General features: G+C 38.1%; 1 protein-coding gene across 2 annotated transcripts in view; it reads left to right on the forward strand.

The window, feature by feature from the left end:
* Positions 1 to 2,535, forward strand: part of unc45b (unc-45 myosin chaperone B) — a 19,921-nt gene extending 17,386 nt beyond the window's left edge. For both annotated transcript variants that reach the window (XM_008336855.2, XM_008336856.2), the window contains exons 21-22: positions 2,290 to 2,391; positions 2,483 to 2,535. The gene's annotated coding sequence lies outside the window, so the exon portion shown is untranslated. The remainder of the gene's footprint in view (positions 1 to 2,289; positions 2,392 to 2,482) is intronic.
* The last annotated feature ends 2,294 nt before the right edge of the window (positions 2,536 to 4,829 follow it).

A 4,829-nucleotide genomic window follows, 5' to 3' on the forward strand; every position in this document is an offset into this window, starting at 1 on the left:
TCTTCCATTTAAGGATTATGGAGGCCACTGTGCTCTTAGGAACCTTAAGTGCAGCAGATATTTTTTTGTAACCTTGGCCAGATCTGTGTCTTGCCACAATTCTGTCTCTCAGCTCTTCAGGAAGTTCCACTGACCTCATTTGCTCTGACATGCACAGTGAGCTGTAAGGTCTTATATAGACATATAGATATAGATATCTGGCTTTCTTAATGAAGTCCAGTCAGTTTAATTAAACACAGCTGGACTCCAATGAGGGAGTAGAACCATCTCAAGGAGGATCAGAAGAAATGGACAGCATGTGAGTTAAATATGAGTGTCACAGCAAAGGGTCTGAATACTTATAACCATGTGATATTTCAGTTTTCCTTTTTAATAAATTTGCTAAGATTTCTACATTTCTGTTTTTTCTGTCAAGATGGGGTGCTGAGTGTACATTAATGAGAAATAAAATGAACTTTTTTTATTTTAGCAAATGACTGCAATGAAACAAAGAGTGACAAATTTAAAGGGGTCTGAATACTTTCCGTACCCACTGTATGTAGTTTTCAAACAGCTAACTGGAAAATGTCCCACAAGGCTTTTGTAGCACACACACAACCTTTAGGTCTTTGTAGTGGAGGGTATGCTGTCACCGTACCACTCCTAAAGAGGTACAATGTTTAAACTGCTGTGTTTGTGTCCGTTGTACTGTATGTCTGTTTTATTATGGACATCTCCATGCAAGTTAATATATTAGACAAGTTGTGACTGAAAGAAATAACTTTAATCTCTTAAAAGTTTGAAAGTGAATGGCTAACAGCTATAGCTAGCTAGAGTAGCTAAAGATTTGCCTAAAACAGATTAAAGTAAATCACCATGATTAGCTAAAATAGATAAAAATGCCAATAAGTAAATGAGGTAAAATAAATAATGCATTGTTTAAAGTGTAGATAGTGACAGGACAATGTTTCTGTGATAGCCTGTTGTTTATAGGGAAATAACTCATAATCTGTGAAGGAACAGTCTTCTCTTTGTGCTCCTTTTGTTAACCTCGGAATTACACAAGCAAACATTCTAAAATATTATTCTTTATGAGTGTCTTAGTATTTTACACAGTGATTTTGGAGATGTTGAAAAAGGTTTGTCAATAAAAGATGAATTTTTATTATTTTGATCTTTTTGACAAAGATACCAAACTACAGATCAAAGTTGTATTGTAATTTCCAAACTATACTTGAAATTGAGTTTGAAATAAGAATAGAAATGTAAAAAATCATATATACACAGTAGCTTAAAGAATATTAATAACTGTGTTTGCTGTTGTCATTGTTTGTAGCAACAGAAGAGCTCCTGCACTGATAAAGGCCCAATCTGTAGATAAGAGCTTAGTGTCTACACCATTACCTTAATATCTGAATAAGTGAGTGTGTAAGAATGTGTTAATTCATGTACTATTTTTAACTGTAATGAACTATGTGTTGGTTGCTAAATCACTAAGAGACATAAACTACATCTTTGTGCTTTCAGCTTTAACTCCTGGTTAGATTATTGTATGTGGTGTCATCACACCGCAGTAGGTTTGTTTCTCTGTTTTGATTTAATCGGCATGTAATTTCCGGTCACGGAACGGGTGAGGGGAAGAGAGAGCACTGCTCCCCATGTGCTTAAAAAGCTGCCCACTGCTCCTCTTGGTGATGGGTTAAAAGCAGAGGCCCAGTTTCATTGTATCCCCGTGGTACAATGACAATACAGACCATAAAAAAATATTGCACCATAACTAGGCTTTGAGGTTTTGAGAGCTGCAGGTGAATTTATATGCAGGTGGTATTGTGACTGCAGTCTTGTCACAGGTTATCCAACATTTCTGTTGCCGCTGTCTTAAATTTCCAGGGTCACACAGAAGATGAGTGAGAATTGTGCCATTGTCTTACAAACTTTGTAAGACAATGTAAGCTTTTCATTATTTTCAATGAAGTGAAAGGGGAAACAATGAACCAGCAGGGATCATGGGAAAACAAAATATGTATGGATTCTTGTAACAGGAGAAGATAACGTTGTTTTTAGAGACCAGCCATGAGTGGCTTGCAAAAGTGGGTGCTTAGAAATAGACCTTGTTGTATCTCCTATCAGACAGAGATTCACAGGAGGCAGCACATTAAATTTTCCTCATGCTAAAAACTGGTGTTGTACTATAGTCAACAGAGAAACCTTTGCTGGTTGACAGGTATCTCTCTGTCTGCACTTGGCCTTAACGTTGGAATATTTTACTTTTGTTAAAAATATTTCATAACTCTTTCTTTTCCTGTATAGCGGGGTCGCCTGACAAATCCAGACTTGGTGACAACTCTGTTTGACAATCAAGAGATGTTGCCCTGATTCTTGCTTGTCAGGCACTGCCTTTGGTGAAGCAAAGTAAGTCTCTGTCTCGAATCATATCATTTCAAGCCATTTATTCCATGTTAGTTATATTCATATTTACCATAACTTGATCAACCATTTCCAGATGTCAACAACAACAGAAAATGGGATGGGAGGACAGTGGAATACAAGCAGAGAGAAAACATACAAGAAGGTGAGTAAAACTAACATCACTGTGTGCATTACTCTTGAAGTGAATCGTTCCCATAGTAATTAGAAGGCAACTGCTAGGAGCCATTAGGTCCAACAACTTTTATGTCGGCATCACATGAGCTCATATCAATATTCTTCGCTTGCATATTCTATCCTGTTGTTCTAGAGCCCACTGCTGAAGATCAGTCAAGTGCAGGTCACACTTTGCTTTCCTTTGATTGTCTCAGATCTTTAACACTACTTATAACAGTGGTTATTAAAGGTACAGTGAGCATGACTTGGCAATATTTCTTGGAGTTCCCTCCTCTCATCATTTATGTCGCAGTATGTGGGAGGACAAGACAAGCTTTGTCTACTGTGGGCTATTAAAACTCAGTGAGCCAACATGATAGTCTGGGTAGAGACCACAACATGCCCCTGCGTTAACCCAAAAGGTTTATTCTTGTTAATAAGTAATTAATACTATATGGGATGTTGTACTCTCATACAGGCATCAATATGAACAGCACCAACATGCCTCCAAATAAATATAGCTTGCAGGTGATGAAACCAGGGCAGAAATATTAGTTTGCAGTAATCTTAAACAAGATAAATTTATAAAAGTACAGAAATAGAAACAGTTTAGATAAATATTTGACCTGAAGTGAGGTAAACTTTAGGTGTATGCATTTGCCACCTGGATTTTGGGTGTAAGGAGTGTCCCTTTTTGACAATTTGATTATCTGCAAAGCATCATGTCGTGGCCTATGATCTAGTTGTGCAACAAAGCAATAAGTCACTTACATTACATCACTTATGCTGCCGCACGTATGCAGCAGTGAGATTTAAACACAGATTTAAAAAACTTAAAACATCCAACAGGTTTTAGACACATAACTTAGATAAACATTGAAATCTGAAACAAACAACAGTCCAACAAGAGCCGAGACACATGCACTGTACTATTTCACACATATGTTCTATATCCATATGGGCATACTGTGTACATATGATGCTGAGCTATGGTACTGCGAGTCAAGCCTCTGGAATTTTTTTGTCATGACAAATAGTCGTGTTTATTTTTACTATACAGTTCAACATAAATTATATATTTCGCAGAAGTTCAGTAACTTTCACTAAGGGAGTTTTTTTTCTCTCCCTAACAGTACCATAGTACCTGCACCAGTCTGTGAACCATTTACTGTTTATATTGATGTCAGGTTAATATGAATACAACATAATAACAATACAACACATAACAGCCAAGTTATGTTTTAGCCTTGCAACAGCTACACTGACATAATTTTTTGCCCTCTTATTATTATTTTTCCTCACAGACTACGTCGTCAGCCTTAAAGGGCTCCATTCAGCTGGGCATAGGCTACACTGTGGGAAACCTCACCTCCAAGCCTGACAGAGACGTGCTTATGCAAGACTTCTATGTTGTGGAGAGTGTCTTTCTGCCGAGGTGAGCGCATACATTCTGTAGCTCTCACCCACCCACTCGCACACACGTGTATACTTGAATTTGACAGGTTCTGTACACAGACATTTCCTATGATGTTCTTAAAGAAATCCAACAAGGACTTGTAAATTAGCTAAATGCAACTAATGAAAACTAACTTTCTTCACTGACACAATTATTCAGCCCCTTAAAGATTACCACACTTAAGAACCGAGATTCAATCAAAAGCTTTCAATCAAGCATTGGAAACGCCTTTGATGTGAACAGAACCATAACAGGCAAAAATCAAGCAGATTTAAAAGGACTGTGATACTCCGCTCCTTCTAGACAGTTACTTGTATCTTTGTAACACGGTGAAGTCCAGGGAATGGTCAAAGAAGTCAGGAGAGGAGGTAATTTCTCTTCATAAGAAAGAATATGGATATACAAAGATTGCAAAGACATTAAACATTTGAAGAGACCCAGTCGGACGCATTATTCCCAAGTTTAATGCTAAAGGCACAGTGGAAATGCTACCTGGGCAGAAAGAGGATGCTGATGCTGACTGCAGTCTGGTACCTGAAGCAAAGAGTGGAGAAAAATCCCCGGGTGACTGCTGAGGAACTGCGAAAGAATTTGTCAGATGGAAGTAGTCAGGTTTCAGCTCCGACTATAATACGCACACTGAGAGATGAAGGCCTCCATACCAGAACTCCCAGGTGCCAACCCCTGCTGACTCCAGTTGACTCCAGTATGTGAAAAACCACATGGACAAAACACAAAGGTTTTGGAAAATTGGAACTCTTTGGGCCTATGGATCAACAGTGAAGAATGAAGAACAAGACCTATGAAGAAA

Source organism: Cynoglossus semilaevis, chromosome Z (genome assembly GCF_000523025.1).
Source record: "Cynoglossus semilaevis isolate Cse_v1.0 chromosome Z, Cse_v1.0, whole genome shotgun sequence".
NCBI lineage: Eukaryota > Metazoa > Chordata > Actinopteri > Pleuronectiformes > Cynoglossidae > Cynoglossus > Cynoglossus semilaevis.